The sequence below is a fragment of the Oncorhynchus masou genome, chromosome 1 (genome assembly GCF_036934945.1).
Source record: "Oncorhynchus masou masou isolate Uvic2021 chromosome 1, UVic_Omas_1.1, whole genome shotgun sequence".
Taxonomy (NCBI): domain Eukaryota; kingdom Metazoa; phylum Chordata; class Actinopteri; order Salmoniformes; family Salmonidae; genus Oncorhynchus; species Oncorhynchus masou.
Genome location: NC_088212.1, coordinates 26,028,350 through 26,044,332, shown reverse-complemented (window position 1 = coordinate 26,044,332; position 15,983 = coordinate 26,028,350). Strand labels below are relative to the sequence as shown.

Here is a 15,983-nt window from a genome sequence, read left to right as displayed (position 1 = left end):
GGAAAAACTCTCTAGAAAAACAGGAACCTAGGAAGAAACCTAGAGAGGAACCAGGCTCTGAGGGCTGGCTCGTCCTCTTCTGGCTCTGCCGGTGGAGATTATAAGCGTACATGGCCATTAAGGCCAGATCGTTCTTCAAGTAAAGTCAACAAAATAATGTGGTTACAGAGGGTGCAACAGGTCAGCACCTCCGGAGTAATTGTCAGTTGGCTTTTCATAGCCGAACATTCAGAGGTCGAGACAGCAGGTGTGGTAGAGAGAGAGAGGGAGACGGAGGGAGAGAGGGAGAGAGAGAGCGAAGATCAAAACAGCAGGTCCATGACAAGGTATCACGTCTGGAGAACACACATGCCTCTTCATGTGATACATGATGTTTGGCTGTGCTAAGTGTTATCTTATGGGTTTGGTGATTGTTCTATGTGAAGCCGTATTCTGCATTGCATCATGGAATGTGATGTGAAATCCCTGGGCCTATGGCTGTTGAAGCTACTCCACTGCACTGCCCTTCTCCCCCGATTGCTCAGTTTGGCCTGGCGGCCAGCTCTAGGAAGAGTCTTGGGGGTTCCAAACTTCTTCCGTTTAAGAATGATGGAGGCCACTGTGTCCTTGGGGACCTTCAATATTGCAGAAACATTTTGGTACCCTTCACCAGATCTGTGTCTTGACACAATCATGTCTCTGAGCCTTATGGACAATTCCATCGACCTCATAGTTTGGTTTTTGCTCTGACATACACTGTCAACTGTTGGACCTTATATTTTCAACATACAGAAAACATCTCAGAGGGTTGATCTAGCTGCAGATAGCTAATTCTCCTCTATGTGTTTTCCCCTTGCTGCTAATAAGCTCTTACCAATCTAACTAAATTAATTGAGAACATCTGGTTATCTGACAGTCTATGCAGCAACTATTGTATTGGAGTCAAGCTCTGGTTATTTTATTTATTTTCCTAGACAAGTCAGTTCAGAACAAATTCTTATTTACAATGACAGCTTAGGAACAGTGAGTTAACTACCTTGTTCAGGAGCAGAACGTCCATATTTTTACATGGTTAGCTCAGGGATCTGACCTAGCAACCTTTCAGTTACTGGCCCAACACTCTAACCACAAGGCTACCTGCTGCCCCAAGTCCTGCCAACTCAAAAACTGCACAATAAATGTGTAACCAAGTGGAACTAGTGCATTTCTCTGAGAAAAGCTGCTTCAGTTTTACCAATCTTCCAAAACACTTGAAATTCTTGTAAAATAATGTGCATTTATTTGATCAAATAGACTTTGAAAGGGTAGACATGCAGAAATTCCTCTTGTCAAAAGTCTTGCTGTTACAAAAGTAGTTATTCATGCAGCGTAACAGGTTACAGGTTCTTCTTGGTGAAGCGCCTGAATGGCTTCATCATTGCTGAAAAGACCCTGACAATCAAGGATCGTTTTTTGACAGGCTGAGATATGGAGGGAGAAACCTCTCCAACGGGAGCTAGAAACACAAGAGAAATGGATGGGGTAAGAGAGAGTGAGAGAGGGATGCAGTATAGTAACATTGAAAAATAACAGTGCTATGAGTTTGGTAGCCATACCTATGTTTCTAACACACACCTAAACAAAACTACAAGCTATAGCAGAGCTCTAAAACATCCTTACCTATGCAATGTCTGTCAGTAGAGGGAATCGCAGTCTGTTCCTGGACTGAATGGCAGTCCTTTTTGTTTCCTCTCTTGGAACGCTAACAGAAGAAAGGTAAAGAAAATGGTACAGAGAATAAATAAATAAATGGAACACTTCTGAATCCAAGGCAACAATTTAGTGATGAATAAAACATATTTATTTCATGTATTTGTCTTATCATAGCCACATCAATAACATCAGCACCTAACTGGAACAAAAAACAAACGCTGACTCCCTGCTATACCTTGAAGTTGATCCTGAGTTTGGTCATTGAAAAGCAAAGGAAGCTCCTTCTTGCTTTCTGCTCAGCCCCCCTCTCTGTCTCAGCCTGGTCTGATGGGTTTGTTGCAGCAGAAGCTGGTTTTGACGCCTCCTTGCATCCCTGTACCAGCTGCTGGGTCAAGGACTTGACCAGGACTCTGTCAAATGCAGGGTCCTGGGAGGAAATAGCTGCTTGCAGGGTGTTATAAGAGCCAAACTCCTCCATGAGGTTTTTATGTACACCTCTGAACACCCTTCGGATGTTCAGGTTCTGGGAATATGCCTGTGTCCTGGAGAATCTGGATGCAGCACAGAACTCAGACAGGATTTGTCTGATGAGTTGCTGACATGTTTCTGTCAGATCTGCTGCCTGTTGGGAGGGTCCATCTAGTGCTGAGGGTCTGATCACCGATAGCAACCTTATCACCAGTATGGTGACAAAACAGATGCCATCATCTTTGCTGGAGTCCATCAAGTACTGCAATGGGAATGCAGTGGCACTGCTGATGTCCGGGGTGATTAAGAGCTCCCTCAGATGGCCAGAGCTGCTGGGGATGCACACCTCCTTCTCTTCAATGTCAATCCCATCTCCCTTTGGTACCAAAGAGGTTCCCTTGCTGGTGAAAGACAGAGTGGAGGATCGAAAAGAGGCTTTAGCACTCGGCGGTCGACTGCTGTCAGTCATTGGACTGTCACGATGCAGGGGTTCATCTGTGTGTGCCATCATCTTTGCCTTTAGGTCACTTGAAGAAATCTCTGGCATTTTAGAGACCCTGGTGTCGATGCAGGAGCTCCTGACGATGGGGCAGGTCAGATCAAAAGGCACTTGGTCAGGGATGGGAGTGCCAGGGAGGTTGATCTCTAACTCACACTCTGACCTAGGACCCTTTGAAGAGCTGGACAAGGAACTACAACCATTTAAAGAAGTGGACAAAGATGAACAGGTTCTAGGGATGTCTTGGCAGACTTGTTCACTGTCATCCTCACTTTTCTCAACCTCCTTCAGCATAGTTCCTAACATATCATTGATCTGAAGGAGCTCCCTGGAATCCTTCATTCGCCCTGAGTTTGAGATTTCACTCTGGATAGCAATCAGGATTTCCCCAAGGGTCTCTTTGGAAGAAGCATTTTCTGTCCTTTCGGATCCGGATGGCTTCAGCCCTGTGAAGAAATCCTTAAGTGTGTTCTTCATACTGACGCAGATGGTCTTAGCTGTTGACCAAAGCTTCTCCTCTGATATTTTAACACTCAATTCAGTATCATCCAGTTGGGAGCCCCCGTGGGAGCACTGCGAAACTCTCCCACTTTTTTCCAGTAGCACAGTGTCAGTGGACTCATTTTTCTGGGAAATAGTCGCCATTCCTTTGACAAAGGTTTCCACTAATACAGAGGCTGTATTCTCAGAGGACATGGAGGACATGGATTCTGAAAGGACATGGATCTCTGATGGTGAGCTAGATGATAAGCCAGCCTGCAGACTTTTCTGAAGACCAGTATGGCTGATCTGTGTGATAAAGGAATGACTGGATCTCATCAGCACTTTACTCACTGCCTCTTCTGCCTGAGTCTGGAAGTCATTGCTAGAGAGCTTCTTAATGCTCTGAATCAGACTAGTAGAGGACTCTGTGATTCTGACACTCTCTTCTGAGCTCAGTTGAGAATATTGAGTACTCACGCTCAAGTCTTCATTGGGTGAGGGTGACTGGGAAATAGTATAGTCATCGAGCTTTGATAGGACACCATCAACAAACCAACAAGCCTCTAGGGACTCATCAGATGAACTGACAACGGCCAAGGATTTACTCTCCACTTTTGATAACTCTGACTTGTAGATGGAAAAAACACTGCTAAGAACTTCTTGAGTACTGGTATCCAGATTGGAGCGACAGAGAGCTGGTATTGGTTGGCTCTCACTGGGAACTCTACTAAGTTCGGTGCTGGGTAACTGGACTTCAACAGTTGAAACAGTTGCCTTTTCCAGGGTTTCTGAAGACTCCTGAAGAGAAGCATCCTTAGCCACACCTTCTTCTCGAGTGGATAGAGTTAAAAGGTCCCTCAGCTTTGCTCGTATACGGCCGTAGAGTGTGCGGGCTAGAGAGAAGGTTATCATCTGTGAAGATCCTGTTTTGTGGTCATTTACAGGAACTGGCCAATCAACTGCTTCACATGTGCCTTCAAATGATGCTATCGTCTCCATGCCTCCCACAAATGCCTTAACAATCACTGTGGCAGTGGAGGTTACAGATGTCAGGGCTGTGCAGCTGGTATTCAGGGGGGCTTCAGTAAGGCTAGGAGCAGCACTAGAAGGCCTAGAGGAAGGAACCATGCCAGAAGAGCTGCTGACTTTCCTTGTAAGGATGGTGCTCACCGCCTTCAGGGCTTTAGACTGAAAGTCGGGGCTAGAGAGGGTCTGAATCTTTCTGGCCACCACACTGGTAGAGGATCCAGTCTCTTTGAGAAAGTGAGTGGTCCCTTCTTTCCCAGATGGACACTCAACATCAAGGTCACATTGAAGATTGGTCAGAAATCTAGACCCCAAGATTGTCATCTTCTTGGCCAGATCCAATAGGATGTTGAAGTCCTGTGCCATTTTGTCCATTGTGCCGACAATGGCATCCAGCACATCATCGGTCACAGGGTCCATGAGGGGCTCGATAAACCCTACCCACTCTGGCTCAGACGTTTGGCTCTGTAGCTCGGCCAGAATCTGCACCGAGGCTACCCGAATGACCTCCTTGCCTGCTGCTATGTCCTGACTGTCCATAGGGGGGCAACTCCCCGGGCTGGCCTGAATGGCCACTGAGAGGCCAGAGTTAAGCTGGTGTACCACCTCCCCCACGATAGCACAGCTCAACTCGAAGGAGCTGGAGGAGGTGGGGTTGGAGTGACCCTCAACCAGGGATATCAGGAGGCTCTCTTCCGTTACCCCAAAAAGAGCCTTCAGAGGCTCCTCCATGAGGGGAGCCTCTCTAGTTGCAGGCAAGCTGTGCAATGAGGTCTGGGACCTTGAAGATAAACACACAATCACCACTTATGCCATGCAAATGTGACCAACTGTATCTAATCTGGGTCATTAGTGAGCCTGAAAACCAAATTAGAGCAATGATGGATTACATCTCATACCACCGTAGTTCTAGAAGCCGAAAGCCAACTGACACAATTTTTTTGCCTGATTTTTATGTTTGTACAACATCAGAATATGATTAATTCTGAAAGACATGTACCTGATCTATTTATTCATAGATGACATTATGGCTTACCCAGTTAAAAATGACTTTCACCTGGACCCACCCCTCCGTGGCAACATTTCTGACCAGAACTTAAAACTACAAGGTGTGAATTCCAAGTTAATAATTTATGATAAGTATGGGTCAGGTCTTGCAATTATTAAGTTGAAATATTGCTGTGAACATACCTCTTAGGCGAACAGCATGGTGATGAGGTTCTGCAAGTGGATTTTTGGCGGCACCCTGCACTGCCATTCCTCCTCCTCTCCTTGGTCCAGTAGTTCATCTCACTGATCAGCAGCCTTTTCTCTCTCTCATCCAGACTGTCTAAGGAATCCTCAGAGCACTGGGATTCTGGGGAGGTTGCCCCACTCCTCAGGTTCACCCCCATGATACGAGCTAGCGCTGGTAGGAGAATGCGGAGGGCTGTCTGGGTCACGACTTTAACAATCTTCAGACACAGCATGGAGAGCTGCTCGAATGTGAGCTATGGCCAACAAACAGAGTAATGTTTTTGTCAATCAAGTAATTCCATGACACCATTCCCTATATAGCGCACAACTTTTGACCAGAACCTTATGTGGAGAGACTTACGTTATTTTTCATGCCATGCTGAATCACTCTCCATTGGCTAGAGAAAAGAAAAGAAAGGAAACATATTGTACCTGCACACTGCTGTTGAGTTAGTGGAGTCACTAGATAGCCATGTTAGGGAAAATAAACGTGTATTTAATTAAGCTATTAGCAAGTACATGAGACATTTTGTTCTTGATTTACAGGAAGAGTTAGGGGTGTGGCTACAGTGATGTTAGGGTTAGGTGTAGTGTTTGAAATCCCCTTTGTGGTTAGAAGGTGCACTATGACTATAAATTGTTGTATGTGAGGTTGGAAAAAGACATGGGACTTGCTCATCAGTTAGACTCCTCAGGAAGGAGAGGAGGATTGGGGCACAGCATGTCTCAATCTTGAGAGAAGGCATTAGAGTCCTCTGAGCCTCCTTCTCCAGCTGCTCAATGATAGATCCCCTATCCCGGAAACCACACCCGGGTGTCTGAGAAGACTCTGGGAAACCGCAAAGAGAAATCTAAAGTTGAATCTGAACGTGATCCCTAATTTCCTTCACCTTTAGTGATTTGATTGCACTGGACAGGTAAAAGCACATCTCTCTGCGGCCCTCCACTATATTGCTTTCACCTATATAGATACTATCTTCTCAGATTAGTGCTGATGAATTTGAACACAACCTGCACCCAACATGAAGTAATCTCAGACCTGCACCAATGCTGCTGTCCTCCTCCACGGAAGTCTTCTTGGCACAGCCACTGGACTTACGTTTAGCCTACATGACAACAGATTATAGGTCTTATAGCAGATCTAAGGTCAGTGTAGCGTCTCTTCCTAATGCTTTAAGGCTAGGATTTAGTGATAGTAAACTAATCCTAGATCTGTGCCTAAATAGGCAGAGCATGTGTAAAGGACAGCATATTTCATACCTTGCCTCCTGTCCTGTTCTTGTTGGTCTCATGTGTCTCTGTTTCGTCCTTCATATTCTCCACAACCTTATTTTGGTCATCCGGGGATCCTCCCATTTCACGCTCTGGTGGATAATTGAGAGGTCAATATCAATCCTAGGTTGTGACTTTGTGAAAGAACTTATTCGCTCCTATTTTAAACAAAACGGCAATAGTGGTCAAATTTCAGTCCATGGATCAAACCAGTGAGACCTACTGCTGTGTTAGTGACCTACTATATTGTTAGCAATTTCTCCTCTAAACTCAAAATAGGCTAAATGAACCATACCTTGCTGTCATCTGACATGATGTGTTGCTTATTGTTGTAGGCTGTTTAGAGGAAATACTAATACCTCCTTTGAAAAAACGTCAGTGAACCATCGGCAAACAACTGAAGTGAATATGAATGTCCTTGAATTATGCCAAAGCATTGTTGAATACTCGATTCCGATTGGCTGAAGCCAGAGCATTCTCCAAAGATGACATACACACATGATGTCACAATTAGGCCTAAGTCTAATGTCTATATGAATTGTCAATGTAATTAGAAAACAAATCAAAGCTTGTCAAAGTTCTGCCGAACGAAAATATGTCTAAGTGCACGTTTTTGCGTTTAATTTATGGTTTATCATGCATCGTCATTCATCACCATGCACAAAAACGTAACTCGCTGCCATCCATTAGCTATAATTCTGAGGTTGCAAAGCTGCAAAACTAGGACGTGCAATAAATAATAACCACTTGCAGAATTATTTCAAATCAAAGATGTTCAAGGGGGCTTGAACTATTTCAGCACTGTGGAGCTGCCCGCTGCATAGAGCTGACACGTTTCTTGGCGTCAGGGGACTGTGCCATGGTGCTGAAATGTTGCGAGTCTGGGCAGCACCTGAGACCGCGGCATGGTGCTGAAATGGAGCAGGGCTCAGTTCTATGGATATCTCATGCGGATTTTCCTGCTAGCCTATGTATCACGACACTATAATTACATTATTTTCATCCATCCGTCAACACAAATGGCATGTCAACGTTTCCCAAATAATAATGCAATGAAGCCGAGCCGAGATGTATGGTTCTTCATCCAGAGGACGAAGCACCACTGTATCATCTAAAACCTTCAGAGAGATCCCTTAAAACTATAGTGTAAATTCTCCACGGCTGTTATGGTAGCTAGGTTAATTTAGCGAGACATGGACAAATCCAACACAGAGCGTTTCTACTGAGTCCTGCTTAGAGGTGACTGACCGTTATGTTGCTAGTTGTAATGACGCTTTTAAAACAAGAATAGTTATTTGTAATTGCTCTGGGAGCTAATTATTGCAGAGCCCAGCTACACATCCTGCTCGCTGGGCTCATTATGGACAGCCAATGAGCAGTTCAGGTGAAAAAGTCAGCTAGATCTGATCCCTATAACATACATGATACTAGGATCCTGTAGCAACCTGCCGGCCTACACAATCCTCCACGGCACGAATGCTACACGCGCAATATGGTATGCTAACATCCCACAACAATTCCCCAATTGGAATTACTTGCCTAAACTTCCAATCATACTTATTTTCTAATATCAACCATAGTTTCTGCACTTAAGGCAGACTTGCCATTAGAACAAGATGGAATTAGGACAACTGTAAAGCTCATTAAACGGAGGCTAAAATGAACCTTACCTGGCTGTCGTCAGCCATTATGTGTAGCTCGTTAATTAAGGCTCTGCGCCTCTGATACTGCAGCTGTTCTGTAACTGTTAAACTAGTCTAATCGTATTCGTTGAAAACCGGTCAGTGAACCGTCCTCAAACACAATGAACTGATGTCAATATGGACATTAACCTTCACATAAAGATATCAAATACATGACGTCAGATATGCTTAGAGGTATTGTTGACTTGATCAGAATACATATCATAGTGTCACAGTACGTGCTGTTGACAGCCTACCCCGAAATCAAACAGGAACATGGATTTTGTGAAATCTGTTGTGAATGTATAGGAATGTTTTTACAATTGTATAACTGCCTTCATTTTACTGGACCCCATGAAGAGTAGCTGCTGCAGCTAAAGGGGATCCACAATAAATACAAATACATACCCAATGCACCATGATAACACATGTATCAACTTGTTTTGACACATCACATGGGATATGACAGTTCCTGATTCTGAGATACTGTAAATCAACAGACCTTGAGAGGAGATTAAACATCATCTGTTGATCGATTTCACAGGTTTGTGGTGGTTTCTAAGCATTCTACATGTGTTGGGGAAGGAGGGTGGGATCTCTCCAGAGCATCTAATTACATCAATCATGACTTGCCATGCATGTGATATGAGATAATGTTATGCACCACATAAATATACATTGCCTAAGGCTGCAGTGCTATACTCCATGGAGACCGTGCTCAATGTTCATTTTACATGATGGATATATGCTACTCCATTTCATACAATCAATCAATCATCAATCAATCAGTACAATTTATTTATAAAGCCCTTTTTACATCAGCAGATGTCACAAAATGCTTTTTCCGACACCCAGCTTAAAACCTCAAATAGCATGCAATGCAGATTTAGAAGCACAGTGGCTAGGAAAAACTCTCTAGAAAAACAGGAACCTAGGAAGAAACCTAGAGAGGAACCAGGCTCTGAGGGCTGGCTCGTCCTCTTCTGGCTCTGCCGGTGGAGATTATAAGCGTACATGGCCATTAAGGCCAGATCGTTCTTCAAGTAAAGTCAACAAAATAATGTGGTTACAGAGGGTGCAACAGGTCAGCACCTCCGGAGTAATTGTCAGTTGGCTTTTCATAGCCGAACATTCAGAGGTCGAGACAGCAGGTGTGGTAGAGAGAGAGAGGGAGACGGAGGGAGAGAGGGAGAGAGAGAGCGAAGATCAAAACAGCAGGTCCATGACAAGGTATCACGTCTGGAGAACACACATGCCTCTTCATGTGATACATGATGTTTGGCTGTGCTAAGTGTTATCTTATGGGTTTGGTGATTGTTCTATGTGAAGCCGTATTCTGCATTGCATCATGGAATGTGATGTGAAATCCCTGGGCCTATGGCTGTTGAAGCTACTCCACTGATTGCTCAGTTTGGCCTGGCGGCCAGCTCTAGGAAGAGTCTTGGGGGTTCCAAACTTCTTCCGTTTAAGAATGATGGAGGCCACTGTGTCCTTGGGGACCTTCAATATTGCAGAAACATTTTGGTACCCTTCACCAGATCTGTGTCTTGACACAATCATGTCTCTGAGCCTTATGGACAATTCCATCGACCTCATAGTTTGGTTTTTGCTCTGACATACACTGTCAACTGTTGGACCTTATATTTTCAACATACAGAAAACATCTCAGAGGGTTGATCTAGCTGCAGATAGCTAATTCTCCTCTATGTGTTTTCCCCTTGCTGCTAATAAGCTCTTACCAATCTAACTAAATTAATTGAGAACATCTGGTTATCTGACAGTCTATGCAGCAACTATTGTATTGGAGTCAAGCTCTGGTTATTTTATTTATTTTCCTAGACAAGTCAGTTCAGAACAAATTCTTATTTACAATGACAGCTTAGGAACAGTGAGTTAACTACCTTGTTCAGGAGCAGAACGTCCATATTTTTACATGGTTAGCTCAGGGATCTGACCTAGCAACCTTTCAGTTACTGGCCCAACACTCTAACCACAAGGCTACCTGCTGCCCCAAGTCCTGCCAACTCAAAAACTGCACAATAAATGTGTAACCAAGTGGAACTAGTGCATTTCTCTGAGAAAAGCTGCTTCAGTTTTACCAATCTTCCAAAACACTTGAAATTCTTGTAAAATAATGTGCATTTATTTGATCAAATAGACTTTGAAAGGGTAGACATGCAGAAATTCCTCTTGTCAAAAGTCTTGCTGTTACAAAAGTAGTTATTCATGCAGCGTAACAGGTTACAGGTTCTTCTTGGTGAAGCGCCTGAATGGCTTCATCATTGCTGAAAAGACCCTGACAATCAAGGATCGTTTTTTGACAGGCTGAGATATGGAGGGAGAAACCTCTCCAACGGGAGCTAGAAACACAAGAGAAATGGATGGGGTAAGAGAGAGTGAGAGAGGGATGCAGTATAGTAACATTGAAAAATAACAGTGCTATGAGTTTGGTAGCCATACCTATGTTTCTAACACACACCTAAACAAAACTACAAGCTATAGCAGAGCTCTAAAACATCCTTACCTATGCAATGTCTGTCAGTAGAGGGAATCGCAGTCTGTTCCTGGACTGAATGGCAGTCCTTTTTGTTTCCTCTCTTGGAACGCTAACAGAAGAAAGGTAAAGAAAATGGTACAGAGAATAAATAAATAAATGGAACACTTCTGAATCCAAGGCAACAATTTAGTGATGAATAAAACATATTTATTTCATGTATTTGTCTTATCATAGCCACATCAATAACATCAGCACCTAACTGGAACAAAAAACAAACGCTGACTCCCTGCTATACCTTGAAGTTGATCCTGAGTTTGGTCATTGAAAAGCAAAGGAAGCTCCTTCTTGCTTTCTGCTCAGCCCCCCTCTCTGTCTCAGCCTGGTCTGATGGGTTTGTTGCAGCAGAAGCTGGTTTTGACGCCTCCTTGCATCCCTGTACCAGCTGCTGGGTCAAGGACTTGACCAGGACTCTGTCAAATGCAGGGTCCTGGGAGGAAATAGCTGCTTGCAGGGTGTTATAAGAGCCAAACTCCTCCATGAGGTTTTTATGTACACCTCTGAACACCCTTCGGATGTTCAGGTTCTGGGAATATGCCTGTGTCCTGGAGAATCTGGATGCAGCACAGAACTCAGACAGGATTTGTCTGATGAGTTGCTGACATGTTTCTGTCAGATCTGCTGCCTGTTGGGAGGGTCCATCTAGTGCTGAGGGTCTGATCACCGATAGCAACCTTATCACCAGTATGGTGACAAAACAGATGCCATCATCTTTGCTGGAGTCCATCAAGTACTGCAATGGGAATGCAGTGGCACTGCTGATGTCCGGGGTGATTAAGAGCTCCCTCAGATGGCCAGAGCTGCTGGGGATGCACACCTCCTTCTCTTCAATGTCAATCCCATCTCCCTTTGGTACCAAAGAGGTTCCCTTGCTGGTGAAAGACAGAGTGGAGGATCGAAAAGAGGCTTTAGCACTCGGCGGTCGACTGCTGTCAGTCATTGGACTGTCACGATGCAGGGGTTCATCTGTGTGTGCCATCATCTTTGCCTTTAGGTCACTTGAAGAAATCTCTGGCATTTTAGAGACCCTGGTGTCGATGCAGGAGCTCCTGACGATGGGGCAGGTCAGATCAAAAGGCACTTGGTCAGGGATGGGAGTGCCAGGGAGGTTGATCTCTAACTCACACTCTGACCTAGGACCCTTTGAAGAGCTGGACAAGGAACTACAACCATTTAAAGAAGTGGACAAAGATGAACAGGTTCTAGGGATGTCTTGGCAGACTTGTTCACTGTCATCCTCACTTTTCTCAACCTCCTTCAGCATAGTTCCTAACATATCATTGATCTGAAGGAGCTCCCTGGAATCCTTCATTCGCCCTGAGTTTGAGATTTCACTCTGGATAGCAATCAGGATTTCCCCAAGGGTCTCTTTGGAAGAAGCATTTTCTGTCCTTTCGGATCCGGATGGCTTCAGCCCTGTGAAGAAATCCTTAAGTGTGTTCTTCATACTGACGCAGATGGTCTTAGCTGTTGACCAAAGCTTCTCCTCTGATATTTTAACACTCAATTCAGTATCATCCAGTTGGGAGCCCCCGTGGGAGCACTGCGAAACTCTCCCACTTTTTTCCAGTAGCACAGTGTCAGTGGACTCATTTTTCTGGGAAATAGTCGCCATTCCTTTGACAAAGGTTTCCACTAATACAGAGGCTGTATTCTCAGAGGACATGGAGGACATGGATTCTGAAAGGACATGGATCTCTGATGGTGAGCTAGATGATAAGCCAGCCTGCAGACTTTTCTGAAGACCAGTATGGCTGATCTGTGTGATAAAGGAATGACTGGATCTCATCAGCACTTTACTCACTGCCTCTTCTGCCTGAGTCTGGAAGTCATTGCTAGAGAGCTTCTTAATGCTCTGAATCAGACTAGTAGAGGACTCTGTGATTCTGACACTCTCTTCTGAGCTCAGTTGAGAATATTGAGTACTCACGCTCAAGTCTTCATTGGGTGAGGGTGACTGGGAAATAGTATAGTCATCGAGCTTTGATAGGACACCATCAACAAACCAACAAGCCTCTAGGGACTCATCAGATGAACTGACAACGGCCAAGGATTTACTCTCCACTTTTGATAACTCTGACTTGTAGATGGAAAAAACACTGCTAAGAACTTCTTGAGTACTGGTATCCAGATTGGAGCGACAGAGAGCTGGTATTGGTTGGCTCTCACTGGGAACTCTACTAAGTTCGGTGCTGGGTAACTGGACTTCAACAGTTGAAACAGTTGCCTTTTCCAGGGTTTCTGAAGACTCCTGAAGAGAAGCATCCTTAGCCACACCTTCTTCTCGAGTGGATAGAGTTAAAAGGTCCCTCAGCTTTGCTCGTATACGGCCGTAGAGTGTGCGGGCTAGAGAGAAGGTTATCATCTGTGAAGATCCTGTTTTGTGGTCATTTACAGGAACTGGCCAATCAACTGCTTCACATGTGCCTTCAAATGATGCTATCGTCTCCATGCCTCCCACAAATGCCTTAACAATCACTGTGGCAGTGGAGGTTACAGATGTCAGGGCTGTGCAGCTGGTATTCAGGGGGGCTTCAGTAAGGCTAGGAGCAGCACTAGAAGGCCTAGAGGAAGGAACCATGCCAGAAGAGCTGCTGACTTTCCTTGTAAGGATGGTGCTCACCGCCTTCAGGGCTTTAGACTGAAAGTCGGGGCTAGAGAGGGTCTGAATCTTTCTGGCCACCACACTGGTAGAGGATCCAGTCTCTTTGAGAAAGTGAGTGGTCCCTTCTTTCCCAGATGGACACTCAACATCAAGGTCACATTGAAGATTGGTCAGAAATCTAGACCCCAAGATTGTCATCTTCTTGGCCAGATCCAATAGGATGTTGAAGTCCTGTGCCATTTTGTCCATTGTGCCGACAATGGCATCCAGCACATCATCGGTCACAGGGTCCATGAGGGGCTCGATAAACCCTACCCACTCTGGCTCAGACGTTTGGCTCTGTAGCTCGGCCAGAATCTGCACCGAGGCTACCCGAATGACCTCCTTGCCTGCTGCTATGTCCTGACTGTCCATAGGGGGCAACTCCCGGGCTGGCCTGAATGGCCACTGAGAGGCCAGAGTTAAGCTGGTGTACCACCTCCCCCACGATAGCACAGCTCAACTCGAAGGAGCTGGAGGAGGTGGGGTTGGAGTGACCCTCAACCAGGGATATCAGGAGGCTCTCTTCCGTTACCCCAAAAGAGCCTTCAGAGGCTCCTCCATGGGGGAGCCTCTCTAGTTGCAGGCAAGCTGTGCAATGAGGTCTGGGACCTTGAAGATAAACACACAATCACCACTTATGCCATGCAAATGTGACCAACTGTATCTAATCTGGGTCATTAGTGAGCCTGAAAACCAAATTAGAGCAATGATGGATTACATCTCATACCACCGTAGTTCTAGAAGCCGAAAGCCAACTGACACAATTTTTTTGCCTGATTTTTATGTTTGTACAACATCAGAATATGATTAATTCTGAAAGACATGTACCTGATCTATTTATTCATAGATGACATTATGGCTTACCCAGTTAAAAATGACTTTCACCTGGACCCACCCCTCCGTGGCAACATTTCTGACCAGAACTTAAAACTACAAGGTGTGAATTCCAAGTTAATAATTTATGATAAGTATGGGTCAGGTCTTGCAATTATTAAGTTGAAATATTGCTGTGAACATACCTCTTAGGCGAACAGCATGGTGATGAGGTTCTGCAAGTGGATTTTTGGCGGCACCCTGCACTGCCATTCCTCCTCCTCTCCTTGGTCCAGTAGTTCATCTCACTGATCAGCAGCCTTTTCTCTCTCTCATCCAGACTGTCTAAGGAATCCTCAGAGCACTGGGATTCTGGGGAGGTTGCCCCACTCCTCAGGTTCACCCCCATGATACGAGCTAGCGCTGGTAGGAGAATGCGGAGGGCTGTCTGGGTCACGACTTTAACAATCTTCAGACACAGCATGGAGAGCTGCTCGAATGTGAGCTATGGCCAACAAACAGAGTAATGTTTTTGTCAATCAAGTAATTCCATGACACCATTCCCTATATAGCGCACAACTTTTGACCAGAACCTTATGTGGAGAGACTTACGTTATTTTTCATGCCATGCTGAATCACTCTCCATTGGCTAGAGAAAAGAAAAGAAAGGAAACATATTGTACCTGCACACTGCTGTTGAGTTAGTGGAGTCACTAGATAGCCATGTTAGGGAAAATAAACGTGTATTTAATTAAGCTATTAGCAAGTACATGAGACATTTTGTTCTTGATTTACAGGAAGAGTTAGGGGTGTGGCTACAGTGATGTTAGGGTTAGGTGTAGTGTTTGAAATCCCCTTTGTGGTTAGAAGGTGCACTATGACTATAAATTGTTGTATGTGAGGTTGGAAAAAGACATGGGACTTGCTCATCAGTTAGACTCCTCAGGAAGGAGAGGAGGATTGGGGCACAGCATGTCTCAATCTTGAGAGAAGGCATTAGAGTCCTCTGAGCCTCCTTCTCCAGCTGCTCAATGATAGATCCCCTATCCCGGAAACCACACCCGGGTGTCTGAGAAGACTCTGGGAAACCGCAAAGAGAAATCTAAAGTTGAATCTGAACGTGATCCCTAATTTCCTTCACCTTTAGTGATTTGATTGCACTGGACAGGTAAAAGCACATCTCTCTGCGGCCCTCCACTATATTGCTTTCACCTATATAGATACTATCTTCTCAGATTAGTGCTGATGAATTTGAACACAACCTGCACCCAACATGAAGTAATCTCAGACCTGCACCAATGCTGCTGTCCTCCTCCACGGAAGTCTTCTTGGCACAGCCACTGGACTTACGTTTAGCCTACATGACAACAGATTATAGGTCTTATAGCAGATCTAAGGTCAGTGTAGCGTCTCTTCCTAATGCTTTAAGGCTAGGATTTAGTGATAGTAAACTAATCCTAGATCTGTGCCTAAATAGGCAGAGCATGTGTAAAGGACAGCATATTTCATACCTTGCCTCCTGTCCTGTTCTTGTTGGTCTCATGTGTCTCTGTTTCGTCCTTCATATTCTCCACAACCTTATTTTGGTCATCCGGGGGATCCTCCCATTTCACGCTCTGGTGGATAATTGAG

At 44.8% G+C, this 15,983-nt stretch overlaps 2 long non-coding RNA genes across 2 annotated transcripts; both read right to left on the bottom strand.

The window, feature by feature from the left end:
- Window positions 1-1,255: 1,255 nt before the first annotated feature.
- Window positions 1,256-5,643, bottom strand: LOC135550047 (uncharacterized). Its single transcript, XR_010457065.1, has 3 exons — window positions 5,339-5,643; window positions 1,639-1,720; window positions 1,256-1,474 (listed from the first exon to the last, which is right to left on the bottom strand). It is a non-coding gene; the product is annotated as an uncharacterized LOC135550047 (long non-coding RNA).
- A 4,835-nt stretch (window positions 5,644-10,478) lies between these two features.
- LOC135549995 (uncharacterized) lies at window positions 10,479-14,862 on the bottom strand. The gene is made up of 3 exons (XR_010457053.1): window positions 14,558-14,862; window positions 10,862-10,943; window positions 10,479-10,697 (listed from the first exon to the last, which is right to left on the bottom strand). It is a non-coding gene; the product is annotated as an uncharacterized LOC135549995 (long non-coding RNA).
- Between the last annotated feature and the right edge of the window lie 1,121 nt (window positions 14,863-15,983).